Below are 11,186 nucleotides of genomic sequence, written 5' to 3' on the forward strand. Positions count from 1 at the left end.
GAGCGCATAACAATATAAAATACATTCGGATAAATAGGATTTATCACTTATTACTGAAGCCAGAGGATATAGAGAGAAATAAATAGAGAGAGAGATAGAGTGAGAAGATCGACACAGTACTGGGGACCAGAAGATGGGTTGGTCCCCCCCGTAATAGTATCTTTATTACTGAGGAGAAGTCTATACAGGCACTTGAACCGAACGTATTACCACGTTCGTTCTAGAATAAGACTTGATGGTTCCTGGAAGCCTCAGCTTCCGATTCCTAGGGCAAAACCCTATTCCAAGGAACTTCCGTTCCTTATTCCAATTCCTCGAGAATCAAGGTTCTCGCCTCTAGATCTCACCTTCCATGCTCAGGGCATGGCATCCCTGCAACTCTTTTCCAACTCTCTTTCCAGAGTCCTCTTCCCGCAGAACAACTCTGCTTTCCCGGACACGAAGTCCTTACTTGGGAATCCCAACTTCCGGATCACAACTTGAGAGACTACCTCTCTCCGATCCGTGGATCTACTTCCCAAACTCGGGTACGAAACCCTTGGGCTGATCTGGCTCTAGTTCCTCAGAGCGTTTTTCTCCTGCAGAGGCTCATGCCTTCCTCTGCTCCTACTCCCTCACGAAGAGGAAGTACACCTACAATCAAATACTCAAAGATCAGAACATGAAAATCGTTACCTTCAAAGTCTCGACGCTCGAAACGCAACTCCGTTCTCGAAAAATCAATTCCCCGGAAGAGATCTCTCCATAGAAAATCCTCTCTTCCAATCCTACACACAAAAGAGGTGTGTTCTCGGGTTCCTTCTCGTAAATCAGCCCCGTCTACGACGTTTATGGGCTGAAAACAGAGAAAAACAGCAACTTGTCGCGATGGAAACACGCTTCGTAGGCACTTCTTCGCGAGGGAACTCGTGCACTGGGTCTTGGCGACATCTGGTACACTTGGGGCAGCCATGGGCATCACCGGCAACGTCTTCTTTATGGCTGAAATCTGCAGTAGCATCTCCTCCTTGCAAAGATTGGTCCTCCCCTCCGAATGAGGACATGTGATGCTTTTATAGCTCCTAGCCACGGGCACGAATAGCTGCTCGCGTAGAGATCGCGGCCGTTTTTTTTTTTTTTTTTCATTTTCATTTTTTTTTTCTGCCAGAAAAAGAGAGAGAGAAAACGCTGGCTGATCTGTTGCCTTATTTATCAGATGGTTGCCCACTTGTTAAGTGGGCGGCCGGCGTATTTTAAAAATAGTCTGAACCTACCCAAAAACTCAATAAAACCTTATAAGTTAAAAACAATGCTTTCACAGCACTTCCCAGGCGTCCCTGGATGCAATCACACGCACAGTTGCAATGCAGACATAGACTTCCTCGCGGGAAAGCATCTGCTTTCCCGAAAAGCAATCCCGCTTTCTCAGAAAGCATCTGTTTTTCCTCAAAGTTTCCTCTGAACCCATCTTCATTCAAGTGCTTGCTTTTCCCTTGTGCACAATTCTAACACAATTCGGAATTTCCTCCCGACTATGGATATTCCCTTTCCGATGCACCCGTCACCCACCTTGTGACGCATCAGGAATACCCATCACCTAGTCCTTTCCTACCGAACTTACGGTACAATCTCCTTCACGATGCTCTATGTCACCCATCCTATGCCGCATCAAAGATGTCCGTTCCCGGATGGTCGGATACTTCTTCCCGATGCTCCCTGTCACCCATCCGATGTGACGCATCAGAAGTACCCGTTCCTGGTGGCCTTACAGATATTCCCTTTCACAGTGCTCCCGTCATTACTCTGAATGACGCACTAGGAATATTCTGTACTCGGATGTCTCCAGTGAGAAAAACCCTCTCACTTAAAATTCCAATAATTCATTTAGAATTATTTTTCCTTGGTGTTCCAAGCGAGAAAACCCTCTCACTTATAAATCCAATAATTCATTTAGAATTATTTTTCTGTCAAATAAAGCCAATTTGGCAACAGCGCTTCTGGACAGCAGTACCGCAGTGGATTTCAGTTGCATTCAGAGTACCGGCAGATGACGTTTTTGCATCAGCAGATTTCAGCATATCTAGCGTTTTTGGACAGCAGTAAAATGGCGGTTGACACAGCAGAATTCAGCCATAGTCAGAGTCGAAGTATGCAGTTTTCAGCCTTAGCATCGTCCTCGTCGCCCACTCCATCGACATCGACATAGTCCCTTAGATTTGCATTCAGCCATTGTACCAGATTGTGCAATCAATAGTAGACCACTCTCGCTATCGAGAGTGGGGCCCTTGGAGGAGGGTTTTACAACGTCACTGGTGTCATATCTCTTCTCTATCTCTCAGTCTCATGCATTTCCATTCATAGTGTCCATTCACTTTGTTTGTGTCCATTGCACTCTCCCATTAAGAACGGAAGGCTCTCCCTTCCATAAGTAAAAGGAAACTTGAGCACAGTTCGGCGCACTCATCTTGAGCAAAGTTCAACATTCACTTCCGCTGCACCTAACACCAGAACAATTGAATTTGCAATCTCATATTGCCCATCTGTCTGCGGGTGGAATGATGATGAGAACTGCAATCGTGTGCCGATGTTCATCCAAATAGCCGTCAAAACAAACTCGTGAATCGGGGATCTCTGTCGAAGACTATTGTCTTAAGCATGCCATGTAGTCGAGAAATCTGTGCAATGAACAGTCTTGCTAAATTATCCGGCTTGACTGTTTTCTTCACTGGAATGAAATGAGCTTGCTTGCTAAATCTGTCGATGACAGTCCAAATGTCATCATGCCCCCTTTGTGTCTTCGCGAGATCAAAAATGAAATCCATTGCAGTACTTTCCCAGGGGCGGGTGGGAATGGGTAAAGGTTGTAGTAATCCTTGTGCCTTATGCCTGTCAAACTTGACCTTCTAGCATACTAAACAACTGCAAACAAAGTCGTCCACATCTTTCTTGAGTCTCGGTCAAAAGAAGTAACGCTCCACACCTTTCAAGGTGGTGTCGATGCCTCGGTGACCCGTAAAGGGTGGACAATGGCACTCAGTCAGAACCTTTTCCCTCAATGAATGTGTGACGCACAACATCGTTTTCTTCTTCAAGTAGCCATCCCGTATGAAAAATCCCGCTACTACCTCCCCATTCGGTATTCGAGTGAATACATCGGAAAAATCCGGATCTGTGGCGTATTGATCAACCATGTCCTCCAAGCTTCTATGATGAATCGCGCAAATAGCCCGTCCAATGGGGCCCAAGTGGCTTTAAGAGATTAAACAAAGCAAGACCCACTTGGGTAGAGCTGATGACGTGGCAAACCTGCACGGACGCCCGCGATTTGCGCTGGCAGTGCCACGTGGCAGACAGTACGGATTTTCGGGTTTTACGCTAATGACGTGACAACTGTACGGATTTCTGCGCTTTGCACTAACAGCTTTTCACGCCAGTTTTTGGGCTTTTGAGTTTGAAGCTTTTGATGTAACAGCTTTTCATAGGCCAAGGGCCATTAAATATGAGCCAAGGGCTCATTCTTTGGCACGCTTCAGTGTGGAGGTGTACAGCTAGTATCGGCATTGTACTGAGTTCAAGCAATATAAAGAAATACCAAAAGGGGTGCCAATGTTTGGGGCCAGTGCTCTCTTGGGGTGGAACTCTGCCACTCCCTGTCTCGTGTGTCGTGCATCTCTTTCAGTTCAATTGTTATTTGTTCTTTTTCCGTTGGCACGTGGTGCCCGTCCCCGTGACATCCTGTTCCTGATCAAATTATCTGTCGGAATCGACGGTGCTCCTGAATCCTCCAGTACATGCATCACCTATGTATAGGTCTCTGAGGCCTCAAGCATTGAAAATGGCCAAGGTGCACTGCTTGAGAGAGATATAGGTGCCACCTTGCAAAAAGGCAGAGAGAGAGAGAGAGAGAGAGAGAGAGACCCCACCTCATTGGATGCAATAATACATTAAGCAAGTCGCTACGCTGGTCCAGAATGGAAATTGAATGAACACAACAACTAAAAAACAAAGTATCAAACGACCATTTTGGCATGTGCCCCCTCTAAAGCCAATTGTCACAATCTCTATGTATGCTATTTCAAATTTCATAATCCCAATAACTGAACATTGGTTATTACAAATTTGTTTGAGTTTTCTGTCATATGTAGCATGTCTTCCTTGATTGAAGGTGTGATATGTTATGGGATGCATCGAATTTGTATGATATCTGACCAAACTTTTTCCATACCCATACGCATTTCCGAATGGTTTCTGTAAGAAAAAACTATGCCTTGACTGGTGTAGTTCCACATAGAATTGTTTGCTACAGTCTAAAATCTGAGTAATCAGGGGCATGTCTGCAAGCACAATAAGGTGACAACAAAAGCAACAGCACAAGCTTGTCCTGCATCACGAGTCAACATCAGTATGAGCTTTCCAATATACTATCAGTGACTGGCTGACTTTCTACTATAATAATGTTGGTCCCTTACAACTGGCTGCACTCGAAAGAATTCAGCAACATGAAATTCAGTCTCTATACTTGCTACGAGTGTGTATATTCAAGCCATTGGTGGTGCAATTGGAGTACAAAAAAACACGTACACCATGAGTCCCCATCTAAACTTGTACATATTTTTTGCACGACAAAGAAAGACAGGGCTATTGAAATCTTTCAATCTCAGAGAAAGAGGTATGCAATGGAGAGAGAGCTCACCTTTTGTGCAAAATTTGGGTTTGTGGAGGCTCCTACGACGTTGAAGTAAATACATGCGTCTCCAGGAGACTCGCCCAATTGCTCTTCCTGCGCAGTTGACGTGATCGTCGGGGGCCTCAGACTGGGTACAAGGAAAGGGAACTGGCAGCTTTTCCGACTTTGGAGCTGAGCCCTCTTGCGTGGGAGCGAGACGCAGGGATCGATCACGATACGCTCTTCACTACTTTGCTAGCGGAATAAATGGATACTCCCAAGGGGATGAATGGTCCCCTCTCAACTCACCCACACATCCATCATCTTACGATACCGTTAGTTTGATCACATGTGAGCCCTGTGTGAACTATGGGAGTCATTGACTAGAGAGACACACACATAGATAGTAGATAGGTAGTAAGGATAGAGATCATGATAGACACTAGATAGATTGAGTAGAGAATATATAGAGCAATAAATCTAGTACATAAAAATAGATTGTAGATAATCAAATTATGTACACTAGCCTAATGGTAAGCCCTTACGCTTTGGATACCAATATTGTAAATTCAAGTCCCATCACCTTTCCCCCTCAAAAATCAAAGGGCTGAAAATTAGCAATAGTCTCTAGCCATCAATCCCCTCTGGTTGGGTGGGGGTGTGTCAATTGGTGTTGTGGGCCACGTTGGGTAGCATTGATTTGCAACATTGAAGATAACTAAATAGAAGCATGCAATGCTCATGCTTGATTGGTCCTTTCCAAATAGTTTATACTTGTTATTTGTACATATGTGAAGGCCCTCATTTCTTTGTATCTATTGGAACAAAATACATATTACTGTGTTTGGAGACGACACTATTAAACTCCTCCATAATTTGTTCTAAACAATGTAATCAAAATATGTACAGCTAGATCGACAAAGGAAAAAAAATTTACGTAGTTTATATTTTGCACCAGACTTGATTTCCAAATTATATAATGAAGTTAAATACTATTAATGTAATGTATATTTCAAGAGAGAACATTAATGTGGTTGTAAAGTGTTGCCTTAAACATACTTCAAACTACAAACAAAAGCAAAGCAACATTTTCAAACTTTAAAAAAATCACAAAATAAAGTAATCTATGCACAGACTACTCAAGTGCCATAAGGAATTTTGGTGGAGAGTTGGCACGATGTCTCTTCAAAATTTATAAGTACGGTAGCCATGCCTTGTTGTAGTGCGATGTCTCTTCAAAATTTATAAGTATGGTAGCCATGTCTTGTCACAGTGAGATGTCTCTTTAAAATTTATACATACGGTAGTCATGCCTTGCTATGTTGTCAAGTGCAATGTCCACCCTACTACATAGGGATGAAAATAAAGACCAAGGTAACAAACATGAACTTTGCGTGGGTTCGATGTTGCGGTCGTTGTTTTATTCACAACATTTTCAATCCTCTATTGTCCTTGGAGAAGATAATGATACAATTTTCATGGAGTGTTGCATCATGGTAAGCCCATGCTTTTATGAGCATTATCTGATGGTGGAAAGTTTAGGTACCTTATCCGCATGCTCCTTGAAAAACTTCCCATAGTAAGAGCTACTTACCACATCCAAGATCGTGAAGATTGGTGACAAGCAAGAAGACCTTGGCATCATTGGGGTGCTTGTTAGATATCTTAACTATAAATACTTTCTACACACTTACATAATCATACAATTGAAAATTAGGGGATGGTGTATAGAGGATGCTTGAATTTGTAATCTTGTTATAGCTCATTTGCAACGCCATGAACTTGTTTCCTCTCACAATGCACATTATCCAAGAAACAGACGAGATGGGTGAGTTTTTTGTCCATGTTACATTTCCAAATTCTCCATACAACTGGAAATTTAAAAAATGGTTACAGACACACTGTCTAGGCAGCTAAGGGTGTTAACCGTCAAAGATGCCTCTATAGCATGCTTCAAGTATCGGGAAAGGTGCAACTGGACAATTGGTCAAGTGTACACTTGAGGTGCACAATGGTCAAGTGTAAACATATGAATTTAAAATTTTGAATGATGACTCTCAATACCAATAATTCTCGTTGTTGCGAGCCAAGTGATATGTGATTTGTCGTCTTGGTTCTATTGTCAAATAGACCAAGTGATATGTGATTTGTCGTCTTGGTTTAATTGTCAAATAGACCATTATTCAATGTTGTGTATGTGACACAAGAAATGGTTGACTAGCTTCATCAATTTGCTTTTGTAATTTTGATATTATTTGTAAAAAATTTACCGTGCACCCAATTGTTTCAAGATGTGCTAATTTGAATGTATCCTAATTTCCTTTTAAAGATGTGCTAATTTGAATATGCTAACTAGCACAAAAAGTGTGTCACATTAGCATGCTTTCACCCAAAAATAGTGGATCCGTCAAGGTCCCATGCATTGTATTAGTAGATACTAATAGTTTTTACAACGAAGTTTCATTGGAATGTTCTTTTAAATATGTGGTTGGAGAGAGCAATTATGGCCAAAGCTTTGGTTACTTTGCAGACAACGTGCAAAAGTGGTGGATTTTTTGGGAGACCAAAGTATCCAAAGTCTAAATACTAATGTAGAGTTGCATGATTTGAGATTGATTAAGACAAGTGTTGTAGATGATGTTGCATTGGATCCAGGACATGAGGTTTTTTGGTATGATGAGAACAACACTAGTATGGAGCTAAGTTCATGAGCGACTGAAGGTATTATGTCTACAATGATTGTGATTGCAAATGGTGATATGTGTATATTTACCAATGATCCATGTTATCTCTTGTTTAAATTGGGTTAGTAGAGAAAAACAATTGCTATGAAAAATAGTGATAGAGGTTTCTTGTTTATCTATACGTTACCTAAATGTTTCTTGACGAACAAAGAGGGTTCATTTGCCCCAGATTCGATCTTGGATCCATACGCATCCTTCATGTTATGCCTCACAGAGATTCATTCTCTACTAATGATGGTTGGAGACATGGATACCTACACTTGGATAATGACTTTGCTTGTGATAGAGTTGGTGAAAGTGAGATACATTTGAGGCTTGCAAAAGGCTCTTCAATTGTTCTTTAATGTGAGACATGTACCAATCTCACAAATAGTTTTATTTCTATTAGGCAGTTATATGATTATGGATTTCATACACGCTTTGGAAATGGTTTGTGGAAACTCTTAAAGGGATCTTTGGTCTTGGCTAGAGGACATAGGTGCAGAATTCTTTATACATCTATAGTTCAAAATCATGTTGTTAACATAATCAAGGAGCCAATTACATTTTGTAGCACAATTGGTTAGGAATTTTTGCCAAATGGAATGAAAGCCCTATTTTGTTTGAATCAATTGCCTATGTTCAACCTTTTAGACTTTGAAGTATAAGCGAACCATGTTTATGGAAAACATGCTAGATTTCCCCACACCAATTTACAGAAAGAAGCTTGAGAAGTTATCCTTAGTGGATTTATATACGTATGTGTTGATGCCTACCATGTCACTAGGTGGTGCTACTTACTTTATTACTTTCATAGATCATGCAACTCATAAGGTTTGGGCATATCCTAAGGATGATGTACTACATATCACTAAGAGCTAGATTTTTGTACATCTGGAAAAGAACCTTGAGTGCTTGAGAGCTGACAATGGGGAGAATATGTCTCTCATAAATTCCAACACTTTTGTGATACACATGGCTTACTGCTCCTCATACACCTACTCAAAATGGATTTCCTGAGACACTGAATTGCATGATCTAAGAGAAAATCATCGAGTGTTATCCCATCTTAGGTTATAAGACAGTTTTTGGGATGAAGCTAATGAGGTCGTATTTCATGTTGGGGTAAAGGCCATGTTGGCTGGCCCAACACCACTAACACCCATCTCAAAGCTAATTCATGCTACAGTGACTCTACCAAGCAAGAGTATCCCTCTTCTCATCTCCTTCCTCACCGCACATGCACACGCATGTGCGATATAGGGATCACAAATAATTCATGTTTTAGTGATTCCACCAAAGTAAGCATCTCCCTCTTCGCATCTACTTCCTCATGTACAGGCATGCACACAAGTAAACTCTCACACTGTTCACTCACAACTAGTATTAAAGCTTAGTTCAGCACAAGGAGCTCATTGTAGGTAGCTCTCACTTTGTGGCATGCAAGCATTGGTGCATCGGTGAGTAGGCAGCCATTCCACATCTCACCATTAGAGCTTGGTGTAGGTGAGATCACTTAGATCTGGAGTAGATTGGAGTAGAGAATTATTAGGTGAGCTTCATTTCATCTCACAGCATGTATAAGAGCAGGTGTCAGTTCGCATTTGGCTCATAGAATCATTTGGGAGTGTATGTGCAAAAAGATTTGCAAATAAAAATTCCAGCTCTTTTTTGCAAATTTTTTTGCCCAATATAAATATCTCATTTCAAGCCAATTCCTTCTACACTATAATGATTTTTCATGCTCTAGAGCTTTGTAGTTCGAAGTTTTTTTAGATTCTTCACCAATTTTGAGGTAAAGCATCCAGACTGCCCGCAAGTCGTTAGTTAACAGTAGAATTTCGCATCTTCCTTTTGTTTTCCTTCAAGTTTGATTTTGAAGACAAATCCCAATGTACTTCACCATTTTTTTGAGATCTACAACTTTGTAGAATTATTTTTTTTTGCAATTTCCTCATGATTTGGGAAATATGATGATCTGATTGTAGGCAGGTTTAGTTTCACTACATTTGTGACGACCCTTGTTATCTGATTTCGACATCGAGTAGCAAGTAGAGATAGGAGCAAGAGTTCACAAGGGGCCTACACATACAGGAAAATACACCACATGTATATAGTTAGCCAATCAAGCAAGAACGTGCCTTTCTCTAAGTGTCGAAGACTTGTTTATAGCCACATGCGTTTGGCTCATGCATGCCATATGTGCATACATGAGCCAAAAGCATAGCCATAGATTGGCTTTGTAGAGTTCTTCTACGCGCTCAACAAGTATTGTGGGATAAAGGTTTCAGAGGCTTACATGTTTATAGCTACAACAACAAGTTACGGATACTTTTGCTGCAATACGTTTCACATCTTCTACGGGAGTTTTATGTGTATACAGCCTTGGCTGCAGTTGAGCTCTTTTGTGAGCACTTTATTCATGGAGGTATTTGGTTTATACTTGCATCTCTATTGGCGCTTATTTATGCACAAATCCTACTTTCTACCACAATGATTACTCTGTTTTATATATATTGAGTTGCGGACACTACCATTGTACTTCGATTGTGGAGCCATATGGGCATTCATGGCAGTCTTGATCGTTTTTGAGACTTGATCAATCGATGGTCATTGATCAATAGACTTTGATCAATTTTTGAGATTGATCATAGTCTTGAGGCATTTTGTTGAGTATCTGGAGGGTCGTGGCGAGGTTTTATTGGGTTGTCGGATTCTAAAATGTTGAGATCTTTTTTATCATATGGGTTGTTGGACTACCCCTATTATGAGGCCTTGCCATGAGACATGCATAGAGAGGTTTTACTGAGTTGTGGGATTCTTGAATATTGAGATTCTTTTGGCCATACAAGTTGTTGGAGTACCCCTATAATGAGGCCTCACCATAAGACATGTATAGAGAGGACTATGTGTTCTTAGAGCCATGTTGATAGTCTTTTGGGTCATTTGTGATCAGTGTTTGATGTGCCTAAAGTCAATTGACACTCTTTATGCGTTTGTTTATGCTTTTGATTGCATTTTTATGCATTTTGGATTGAGATTTTGCTCATTTTACTAGAGGAAATCTACCAATTTTTTCATAAAAATTTACCATAAAATTGACTCTTGGCAATTATGGCTTCAAGTTTTGAGAAGGACATTCATAACATCCCAAAAGTTTGATGGCACAAACTTTAGTATTTGGAAGGAGCAAATTCAAGAAGTTTTGACCAAGAAGGGGCAATTGGAGCCATAATTTGAACACCAAGAGGTGACAATTACATAGATGCCCAGTGGAAATCACTTGATGCTAAAGGTAGATCCACTATTTATTTACATCTTATAGCGTTAGTATAAATCACTATTGTTCTATTGTTGGTGAAGATACTCCTCATGCCTTATGGGAGAAGAAACGCATTACATATAAAAACAAGAGTGCAAGTAATAAGGTTTATTTGATAAAGAAGTTGTTTGAGCTTCATATGAAAGAAGGTAGCACCGTTTCTGGACACTAAATTGAGTTCAATGTTATCTTCAGTCAGTTGACATCACAAGACTCTATCTCAATGAAGAGGTTCAATCTATCTTCTTGTTATGTTCTCTACCTTCCTCATTGGATACTTTTTGCACAACCCTAATTAACTCTACTCCTAAAGGAAAGTTGGTCTATAATGATGTAGTCGATAGTTTTCTCATCGAAAAGATTCATAGGAATTCTCTTGAGCCTATCCAGAGCGACAATGCTTATGCTACACAATCTCACAAATAGAGAAATCACACTCATGATCGTAGCCAGTTTAAGGATCACAAGAACTCTCGTAGTAAGTCTCATGGTTCTA

The 11,186-nt window shown here is 40.7% G+C and overlaps 1 protein-coding gene across 1 annotated transcript in view; it reads right to left on the reverse strand.

The window, feature by feature from the left end:
* The window catches only part of LOC147440495 (uncharacterized), a 29,367-nt gene extending 24,415 nt beyond the window's left edge, over positions 1–4,952 (reverse strand). Inside the window, exon 1 of the mRNA XM_086530214.1 lies at positions 4,673–4,952. The gene's annotated coding sequence lies outside the window, so the exon portion shown is untranslated. The remainder of the gene's footprint in view (positions 1–4,672) is intronic.
* Positions 4,953–11,186: the final 6,234 nt, after the last annotated feature.

Source organism: Adiantum capillus-veneris, chromosome 15, assembly GCF_014529385.1.
Source record: "Adiantum capillus-veneris isolate H3 chromosome 15, ASM1452938v2, whole genome shotgun sequence".
NCBI classification, from domain to species: Eukaryota; Viridiplantae; Streptophyta; class Polypodiopsida; order Polypodiales; family Pteridaceae; genus Adiantum; species Adiantum capillus-veneris.